At 28.5% G+C, this 12099-nt stretch overlaps 1 long non-coding RNA gene across 1 annotated transcript; it reads right to left on the bottom strand.

Annotated features, from left to right (window-relative positions):
* Positions 1–2789: 2789 nt before the first annotated feature.
* On the bottom strand, positions 2790–8101 carry LOC145957130 (uncharacterized). Its single transcript, XR_014433541.1, has 2 exons — positions 7622–8101; positions 2790–3341 (listed from the first exon to the last, which is right to left on the bottom strand). It is a non-coding gene; the product is annotated as an uncharacterized LOC145957130 (long non-coding RNA).
* Positions 8102–12099: the final 3998 nt, after the last annotated feature.

Raw genomic sequence — 12099 nt, 5'->3', positions numbered from 1 at the left:
TAAAGTCATGCTTATCATAAGTGTAGAGTATTGATCATCTTCTAAGCCTTGGTATTCTAGTATAAGATTTATTACTTTTTATTTTTATTTCCTATTTTATCCTTGTATTTTGGGTACCTTAGATAATAGGATTTATTTTTGTTTGTATTTTCTATTTTACCCTTATATTTTGGGGTACCCTAGATGATAGGATTTTATTTTGTAGCTAGGGTATTATGATAGGGTTGGAGAGATAGCCTAGATGTGTTTTTGGTGATTATTGGAGTTATTTTTGGGTTTAGAGAAGCTTAGGCCTAAGAGGAGGGCACATAGGTTGCATAATCTTATTATGCACCTAGATGTAACTTAACCAAACCAAAGATTCCATCTTTGGTCACCAAGTAGGCGTGACATTTAGGGTTACATGTGGCTTGCATTTGTGTTGCATTTCCTTCACATTTAGCATGGAAATGCACACACTCCTAGACCTAGTCGTCACCCTAAATGATTAGCCTTGACCTCACATCATAATCTATATATACTTGAGGTTATGCTTAATGTAATTACTTTGGAGTATATTAATATTGAGTGAGTCATTGTGCCTTGATTTCTCTCCTTAGTCTCTTGGCTATTTTCGGCCAAACCCTACCTATCTCCACCTTGAGTGAGTGAACTCTAGCAGTGGCCTTCATCAACCTTGGAGTGAACCAAAACCCTAGAGCACCTCTCAAACATTTCATCAATCACCTAACCTCCATTGTCATTTTCGGTCATCATCATCATCTAAGATTAGGGAGCTTGAAGAACCATGATCCTTGGAGTAAAGGAGGCCTTCCATTGGTAATTGTCATCCATCAATGTTAGGAGGGTTCCATCACACATTCACTCTAACTTATTTGATTTCCACTTTCTATGGAATTGTACTTCCACTAATCTCACCATTTTCAATAACCTTGCATTTCCAATTTCAACAATTGTCATACTATGATTAGGACAATAAAACATATACCCTTTTATTTTTGTGGATAATCAATAAAATATCCACTAATTGTTCTTGCATCCAATTTCTTTTCATGTGGATTGTAAATCCTTATTTTTGTCTAGCTACCCCAAACATGCAGGTGCCTTAAACTAGGTGTCCTACCAATCCACAATTCAAAAGGTGTCTTTGAAACTACCTTACTAGAAACCTTATTTAACAAATACATAACACTTTTCAAGGCATACATCTACAAATATATGGGTAAAGTTGAATTGCTTAACATACTCCTAACTATACTCTATTAAAGTTCTATTACACCTTTTTGATACATTATTTTGTTGTGATATACCTGACATTGTATATTGTGCACAAATGCCACATTTTTTAAGGAGTTTAGCAATGGGCCTGGGTGTTGTCCAATTTTATCATATCTTCCGTTATATTTACCACCTCTATCAGATCTTACAACTTTCACATTTTTGTTTAATTGTCTTTCTACTTCATTCAAGTAAACTTCCAAGGCATCCACTACTTGAGATTTCTCATGCAATAGATAGACATAACCATAACGTGGATAGTCATCTACAAAGGTAATGAAGTATTTTTCCTTTTCGAAAGAATTGATGTCAAAAGGCCTACATATATCGGTATGCACAATTTTAAGAAGCTGAGTGCTTCTTATGGTTCATTTCTTTGTATGTTTTTTTTGTTTTCCTTTAATACAATCCACACAAATATTTAGATCTGTAAAATCTAGTTTTGGAAGAATTTCATTTTTTATTAATCTTTCCATTCTTTCTCTAGAAATGTGACCTAAACATTTATGTCACAAGAAAGCAAAACATTCATTTACTAAACTACGTTTAGTACCAATGTTATGATGCAAATTTAAGAGGGTTCCATCTTACAAACCATCTAAGTTCAATTTATATAAATAATCACAAAGAATACTAGTACCAATGAGATGCTTATGCTTAAATAAACTGAAATATCCATTACCAAAAGTAAAAGAATATCTAATAACATCAAGTTTAGATAATGAAACTAAATTCCTAGATAAACTATGTACGTAAGGAGTTTCCAATAAATCTAAATGATGTCCAATGTCAACAATTAGATGATAAGTTCTAACTACTTCCACTAGAACTTTCACTTTATTCCCCACGAAGATGAACTTCTCATTTGGGCTTATGGTTTGGATTGTAGTGAATCCCTGCATCGTATTAGAAACATGAGTCATACATCTATGGAGCAATCCACCATGTATGATGGGAAACTTCAGTTAAATTTGACACAAAATATACATAAGCATTAAGCTTACCTTTCTTTTTGAACCAAGCCTTACATTTTGGGAAATCCTTTTGGAAGTGTCCAAATTTTCCACAGAAATGGAAATTATTACCCTTTGATGCTTTCTTTTGGATTTTCATAGATGCCTCATTAATCTTTAATGGCCCTTTGCCCTTATCATGTTTCTTAACAAATTTCTTTCCAGCTCCTTGATTCCCTTGGTGGCTTACATAATGAATTGAGTGACTTCCTTAATTCTTAAGTCTCATTTCTTCCTGAACCAACATACTATGCAATTCATGTACATTCCATTTGTCTTTCATGGTATTATAGTGAGTATCCAATATATGTACCTACATTAATGGCTAGGGTTTGAGACTACTAATGGGTCAAGCTCCATTCCTAAATATATTTCTCACTAGGTATTTTGTTTTAGAGCTAGTTTCAAGGACTATTTTTCAATACCCAATGGACCCTATATCAAGAAATGGAAGATCAATCCAAAGCAAATATTAAGAATAGAAACATAATACAACAATGAATGAAATAAGCATAAATCATTAATAGGATAAAGATTACACAAGAGTTCAGTTGATTACATCCAACCCCACAAAAATGGGTATAACCACTCAAAATAATGAGGGCAAATGAAAAATAGAGATAGAAGAGAAGATGGAAGAACCGTAGGAAAGACCCACACACAGCACAATCCCAAGCACCGGGAATCCCTTCCATAGCTCCCAAAAGTCGCCCTATGTGTGAATGGGGAAGAAAACCTTGAAAGTGTGTTCAAATATGAGCTGGACGAGTCAAGATAAGGTTTACGTGTCTGGCGCATTATACTTTGTGCTCGGCGTAGTGTCTTCCAAAGAGTAGTTGTTCTCTGCTTTGAATCGCGTCCAGTGCAGATGTTAATGTGCCCGATGCAATAATGAAATATAGAGAGTGTTGCTCTCTGCCTTGAGCACGCCCAACGCAGGTAATTACACGCCTGGTGCAAATTGCTTTCTCCTACTCCTTAGCTCCTCATTTTTTGCTCTTTCAGATTCCAATCTCATGAATACTCAACATCAACTCTTCTAATCAATACCTGCACAAAAAATGAGGTGTATCAGGGTATTGTTAGATGATTTTTGGGTTAGTTATATATGCACAAAAATTGAATCAAAAGAGAACAATTATATTTCAAGATTGAATGAAGGAGTTGCATTTGCCCAATGATTTGTATCAAAAAGTAAGTAGAAATGAGAGTTAACACATGGTATTATAGCTTATTTGAAATGGGCGATACTCAATTAGTAATGAGTTAAGAATAAATTGTACAAGGAAGTTCTCATTCATAGCCATTCCCAAGGACTTAAGTCTTACTACAATATTGGTCATCTCAATGACATGATCATGCCTAGTACATGAACTATCAAACTTCATGGTGGTCAGTGTACTCATTAATGTCCCAACAAGAGACTTATCAGTTGTTTGAGAGGGCTCTCCCACCAAATCCATAAATTCTTTAGCACTTTTAGTTTTTGGGAGAGTTGTCTTGATATTGTTAGCAACATTCATTCTCATGAACATTAGGTAGAGTCTATTAGACTTTTTCCAAGCTTTATAATAGGTTTTCTCTTCATTTCTACTAAAATCAATGATAACAACAAGCTTCGCTTCCAATCTAGCAAAGTCTAGATCCAATACACCAAGGTGAAATTGGACTTGTTCATTCTAGTCAAATAAGTTAAGCCTATTAAAAATTGAAATAAACGCTACAAGAGAATTTAGTGAATTAGGAAATAAAATTTCACATAAGTTTTTTGAGACATAAAGTATATGCTACACATATAATATATTCAAATATCAATTAATAGTATATTAATGCTCTCATTTGGGTGATACATCAACATACAACATACAAACATAATGATGCTAATAAATTTAATCATTATTTTGTAACTAAACATGCACCAATTAAAATTATCTAATACCTTTAGGTATATAAATAATCTAATAGCACACATAAGTCACACACAATTATATTCATTAATTGTAAAAACAACTAATCAACCTTTAGATGATACATAAATATTTTATAATAATAAATTTCAATATATCCATAAACAAACAATCATATTATTCAGCATCCATTATTCTATAAGAAATTGAATTAAATCATTATTAATTTAAAATTAAATAAATATAAAAATTTGGTCACTTTAGTCACTAACAAATTTACCATACTTAATTTCAAATTTCATGCATCATGAATAATAGTACAAATATTGCAATTGATATAAAACTTTAATATCAATTCCATATATCATACGAGAGATAACAAACTCTATGCGTTCTTTGATGGCAAAAGCAATAATATCATTTTAGTTTCTTTCGTAAGAATTTTTATATAAAGTTCTAAAATGTCCTTTGATATAAGGATCACGTACACATAGGCTTTCTACATATGCAATGCAAATTAGAGTACACAATTATAATATAACAGCCATAGTAACCATGATCGTAAAACGTAAAAGAAGGGAAAAATAATAAAGAAATTAGATTCACATGAAGCATGCATGACTTCAATGACATCAATCTTCAATATCGATAAACCATTAGGGTTAGTTTAGTGGTTGGGTGGGGAGGAATTGGGGTAGTTAGAAGTACGAGGACTTAGGTTCAATCCTCATTACGACCATCTTTGTAAAAAAATTTATCTTTACAAAAAAAAACTTCAATATCAATTCTGGTGTATTGGTTTAGGATTTCGTAAGATTTTAAAAGACTTTTTTGAGTAAAAAAGTCCATTGGTATTCAATCAGGATTTTATGTCACTTAAAAATAATTCAGTGGTATTCAATATGGATTTTCAAGATTTTTTAAAGAGTCCATTAAAATCCACTAGTATTCATTTGAGATTTTTTACAACTTAAAAATAATTCATTGGTATTAAAAAATATAAGGATTTTAAAGGATTGTTGTATGAGAAGGATTTTGAAGGACTTTCCAGTGTTATCTATAAATAGCAGATTCATAAAATAATCTCATCCAAACCCATCAGATTTTGAAGGATTGTTTAAAGTGACTTTTCAAGTGTTTTAAGAGTTTTCAAGTGGATTTTTCATTTTTTTTTTCTATGTTCCTGTCTTCTCCATTTTTTTATTTACTAATAATACTATACTATTGTTCATTGCTCATATATAATATTGTAGTACTGTTCTCATCTCATTCCCCTATTTTGTGAAACTCCGATATGTAAATGATAGTGTCATTGACTTGCTCTATTTTTCTATTCGTTCTCTTTAATTGACTTGCTTTATTTTATTCTATGTAGTTGAATTTGTTCCTTTATATAACACAAAAAAATGCTTGAAATTTTAACTTTGAAGTGGTAATTTTTTTTATAACACGTCAAGAAAAGAAAAATGTGAAAGATGAAATTGATATCATAATCTCTACAATATATATATATATATATATATATATATAAGATGATATTGTTAAGGTTTCTATGAGTAGAATGAGATGAAAATGGATATTAGTTGGGGGAAGAACTCTCTCAGCATAAAAATTGCGATCTTTCTCCTTCCCTTGAATTTGTTACTCTTATCCCTCCTCCTTTTATGACTCAACGATTATTTTATTTTTTTTACTATGAATTTTTCTTTTTACTTTTATATTGTGAAATTAGGATTTTTTTAATATTTAAAAAAAATTAACATAAGACATTGCAGTATCTAATTTTTTAAGGTTTAGGATTTATGCCTTCATTAGCTTATTTTTAAAAAAATAGGAAATATTGTTAAAATATTTGTTAGACTAATTTACATTTATAAATATCGTTAAAAATTATCATATAATATATAACTAAAATAATATATATATATATATATACATATATATATATATATATATATATATATATATATTCTCTATATCTAAATACTTCCGTTTATATAAAAAAAATTATATATCTAAATATTTTCCCAGTATCAAATATACTGATTTTTTTTATATAAAATATTATCTTATGTTTTTATATTTCTGTTTTTGCATTTTTTTTATAATGACTGAGGTGTTTGATCCATTTGGAGAATTATTATTATTATTATTTATCTAGACATTATTATTTTTTTTATTATTTTTGCTTTGACTCTTTTTAAATTTGAATGTATGATTTTTTTTTAAATCTTATCAAATGTCAAAACTCTACAAAAATTCTACAAAATCCACAAAATCTCACTGAATCCATTAAAATCTTGATTTAAAAGTCTTGCAGAATCATTAAAATCCTGATTTTAAGTCTTATAGAATCCTGCAAAATCTTAAAAGTCATGAAAATCCTGCAAAGTCTTTTAAAATCCGCAAGATTTTTTTTAACTAAAAAAGTCCTTTAAAATCCTAATCCAATACACCCCCCTAAAACTGGGTAAGAGATCGAAACTTTAATTCCTTATTTGATAACCATAAAAACATTCCATTAAAATGTAATCGGTACATGCAACGGAAAAAAAATGAATCCCTAAATTTATAATTAGGGTTAATATATAATTGGAAATTATATATATATATATATATATATATATATATATGTGTGTGTGTGTGTATGTGTAATATTTATGGAGAATCATACAATTTCACAACATATGCTCTGATATCACATGTAAATTTATAATTTTTTAATACTATCAATTATAGAAAATTAAAAGGATCTTTGAAATTCATGATTCTCACATAATAATAAAGAATAATGTGTACCTTTCTCTATAATAGAAATCTTCTTTGATCCTTAGAGCACTTTCGTCTTCTTGAGAAGAGAATCAAGATTTCACTACCTTTGACTCTTCTTTTATTCTCTCTATCTTTTGTAATGATTAAGGTTTGAGAGAATACTTTTGGTTAAGGATGTGGACCTTGTTTCACATTAGTAGGTATTATAATCCCTTAAAGATCGTTATTCCCATTAAATAATAATTATTCTCAAAATTACTTAAACTTATATTTATAACTTAGTCCCTAATTATTGATCAATCTATTTATATGTCACATATTTTTCACACGAGACATAATTATCTTACACCAAATCACAACTACATCTAAGTTATGGGTTTTTAACTTAAATATGAAATATCTACATATGGTACTGTCCCAAACATAAGTTCTTTTTTGTTTTTTCACCCAAAACAATAATGCTAACTAAAGTAGTGATGATTTTCTATGCAAACCAGGTGCAGTCTTGAAAGACATATAACTAAAGACAAATCACTTGACTGCCCTACTAAATATTTTGCTAATGCAAAACACTACTATAAAATTATCATGTCTTTCTTCCTAAATTTCTATATGTCAAGCACTATCAATTATAAGCAAAGCTTACATTACCTTTTTCAATAGTTTCATTGGATGCATGCAAAGGAGACAAATAATGTGTAAGTCAAACACTGACAGGGCAGCTCTCCTTTGGCAAGTAAATTACTATAAGATATAAAGTTTATTTTGTTACAAATTTAGAAGAACTTTTTTTTATTAAAAATAAACAATTTTTTAATAAAAATAATTTTAAAAGTACTGCTAACTTATATTCAAACAAACACATATTTTAATAGTTTCAAAGTAATCATCATTAATTATACCTGCCAAAAGAGACATGCCCTATGAGTGATTTGCCTACTATATTGAATAATACAAGTCCCCCTCACTACCTTATAGCTCCCTATAAACTGTGTCTATACCTTGCTACTTTGTCAAGTGCTGAGTGACACACACCAACATATTATATAGGTACAACATTTAGGGGTAACCATGGACACATTGGCATCTACTCTAGGGTTATGCTTTGGATATACCTGTCCAGCTAAAACCTATAAACTTTTCCTTATATTTTTCTAATTAAAAATAATGGCATATCCTTGAAGTTCCTAAGATGTCATGGTCTTGAATTATTTTTCCAATAACTAAAGATTCTTCTTAGAGCTCAGCTAAAGAATCCCTATATGCTCCATTACATGAAGTTGCTCAGTGACCACATCCAAGGTCATAAGGCATAGGCATGCCCTCGGGTCTCTTTCAATTCTCTTCCAACTCTTATGTGCATTTGAAAAATTCTTGTTTACCTCTAATGAATTGACTTATAATTTCTTGGTTCCGAACATAAAGTTTGACACCATATAATACAGACATATAAAGGGAGATTAACTTGAGACTTTAAAATTCTTAAATTATTTAATAGCATTAGAAAAATTGGCCTAATTTGGTGCTTGCAATAAGCAATTGCCACAAAAATTTCCCGTAAAGTAACCGGATCCGAAAATGTAGCCCGTGTGCAAGAGACGGGACCTGACCTCAATAGTTTTGGGCTTGCCCAAAACATGAAGGTTACATCTTAAGCTTGTGGAAAGGGGCTGCTATTCACAACACTTGCCATTTTTTTTAATAAAAATATTATTCATGGACACTACTTTTTATTGAGTATTTCGAATAGATGCACAACAAAAGTTAGTTTATGTTGCATATCTTTAAAAAACTATCCATTTTGTATCTTAACCTTAAAAAAAAAAAAATTTAGTTTCTGTGAAGAATATTGCCGTAAAAATTTTTTAAAAAATGGACGAATAATACAATGAATTAGGGATGGTTAATGAGGAAGGTTACTTTTTTATATTTTTTATGTTAAGTTTAAATAATTTGATTTATTTTATTATATTATTTGAGATTTTTTTTTCAACAAATGTGTTGGAAAAATTATTATTATTATTACTATCATTATTATGACATACCTATTTTATTATGTAGCAAATTTGAAATTTGTTATGCAACAAATCAAATTAAATATATTTTAATTTAATATTTATTTTATTATTTAGGTACAATAATTTATGTGAATTTTTTAAATATTGAAAAAAAAAATATGTTAAAAGAAATATCCAAAATAATATGCATTTTTTTTAATGTTTTTGGCAGATTGGCTTGTCAACCCATCCTTAGATAAAGTGGATTAGGGCATCCAACCATTTTTTACTTGGCGAGCCAGCTCAGGCAACTTGTTTTTGGTAGGTAGGTTGATGATGGGGCGAACCTAAACAAGTTGAGTAGGTCATTTTGGCACCTACAATAAACCAAATAAATATATGAAAAAAATAACATTTGTCATGCAGTAATCAATGAGTTCTACAATTAATGGGTCAATCCAGTTAAGTCACGAAACCATAGTGCACCAAATTGGATTGCCCCATCATGTTATCCAACCAATGGTGCCAATTTAGATTAAGTCAAATAGTTCACCTTAACAACTCTAAATGAGTTGAATCAATTTCAAACCCTAATTGAATTTTAGTCAATATTAAAGTAATGTTTCTAAGTTCCAATACTTTATATATATATATATATATATATATATATATATATATATAGATAGATAGATAGATAGATAGATAAAAAAAGAAAAAGAAAAAAAGAGGAAATGTTTAAATTATATTGGTGTAACTTTTATAATCATTACATTATTCAATAATGTTCAATTGAATAATATTTTTTCAAAATTCATTGTTAGATTGAAACTTCATTTCACTTAGATCATATATACATTTCACTGATTCAATAATGAAATTATAACTTCATATCATCTTATATATTTATATTAAATTTTGTTAAAATTAAATAATAATTTGAAAGTAATCTAAGTGTTCTTATTTTAATATATTTTAAAATAAATATATTACAACAATTTTGTTCTATCAGAATGAGGTATTAAATGATCTTGAATTAATATACAATTATGTATATATGATCGAGGAATAAATACCTTTCAATCTAACTGTACGTTTTGAAAAATTGACATTTAATATAAAGTTATTGAATGGTATAATAGTCGATAAAAGTTATATCAGTGTCGTTTAAATCTTCCTCATACCAAAATATGAATAATTTGATTACGTTCATGTCATTGTTCAATTTTAATAAAATTTGACATACGTATTCAAAGTAATACAAAACTTCAATCTAAAAATGGATTTTGAAAAAACCATCATTCAATCGAAATTTATTAAATGGTGTAATAATTGGAAAAATTACAACTGTGTCATTTATATATATATATATATATATATATATATATATATATATATAAGAGAATTATTCAAATGATACTAGTGTAACCAATTATTACACTATTCAACAACTTTCAAGTAATTAATGTAAATTTTTCAAAACTTACCATTAGATTCAAAGTTTTTTAATCCTAGACCATATATATAAAATAATATATTAATTTAAGATAATTTGATACCTTATTCTTATAGAACAAAATTGACATGATATATTTATTTCAAATTATATTATAACATGAATATTTTAATAATTTTTAAATTATTATTTAATTTTAATAAAATTTAATATAAAAATAGAAGATAATATAAAGTTATAATTCAATAATTAAATTAACAAAATTTATATTTAATATAATGTTATTAAATAATATAATAGACGATAAAGGTTATAATAATATCATTTATTTAATATACAACTATTAAACAATATAAAGGTTATAGTAATATCATTGAAACCCATGTATATACTGTACAACACACAAATTCCTCTTTTTACCACCGACAGAGTTAATTATTAGGTTCAAAACAAAAATAAAGAAGGAACTAATAACTAATTAAATGAAGATTTCTTCCATTCACTAATAATATTAAAAGAAAAAAAAAAAAAAAAAACACCTGAATTCATTGCACGCACAGCTGGGATATGTTATGTACATAATCAATAAATTGTCGATATCAAAAAAGGGAGGTTGTTTGATTTAAGGCAACCACAATCGGTTGGTACGAAATAGTTCTAAATTAACCAATGATTTTAAATTTAAATCTTTAAAAAGAATTGTCATTTACAATAATCTTATCAAACGTAAACAAGATTGTTAAACAACCTCTAGAACATTGTTAATCATAATTAAGGTTTAATCTGAGGACAACACCAGGGTAAACATCATCTGGGTCTTCAATATGAGGGTTCCACAACCATATATGGGGATCGTCACACTTCTCGGCAATGCTATACATTGTTTCGCCTTCTCTAACGACATAGAATTCACTACAAGGTTGCTCCAAAGGTTGTTGTTTCTCTTCATCGACATTGTGCTCATCAATAGTGGGACAAGAACTCTCTTCAATGTTGGGTACCAAATGTAACATTAACAGAAATAAGAAGAACCATAACAATGGTTCTAGCCCACACAACTGTGCCATCTTGACTCTTCCTAATTAACTTTGCTATTCTTGACAACACAAGAAGAACATAAATAGGGAAAAATAAAAAGAAGATAACAAATAATGATATTCCAAAGAATGAGATAAGATTAAGTGATACATCTTTAATCATAAGGGTTGATTTAGTTTTGCGGTAGAATTCTAATCTAATTCTAATAATCTGAATTTGTGTGCGCGGGTTTTGATATTTTGCAATTTTTCTTTTTCCTGCTCAATTAGTTTTTCGTTTTAGATAACAGTTAACACTTGGATGTAGTTATTGTTGTAACTGAATTCTTATAATTATCCAAAAAAAAAAAGTAATATCATTTTTTAATTATCGATCATTATTAATCAATCTCAATACAAAAGAAAATAACTATCATATATGGATGAGTGTAATTTTAGAGGAACGAAAAACAACACATTTTGTATTTGTTTTAAGAGATCAATTCCAAAAACAAAAAATAGAAAAACGAAAAACGAAAATAACCAATGTTTAAGGACAAAAGAATATTTTTCTCTCTCTATATTTTAAATATAAACATATAATCACTTTTATTTCCTATATCCTTTCTAAACGTGTTAACTTTTCTCATTATTTTAACATAT

Source organism: Cajanus cajan, chromosome 1 (assembly GCF_000230855.2).
Source record: "Cajanus cajan strain Asha chromosome 1, NIPB_CcT2T_4, whole genome shotgun sequence".
NCBI lineage: Eukaryota > Viridiplantae > Streptophyta > Magnoliopsida > Fabales > Fabaceae > Cajanus > Cajanus cajan.
The sequence above is the reverse complement of the archived record's forward strand: the minus strand, read 5'-3'. Positions and strand labels throughout refer to the sequence as shown.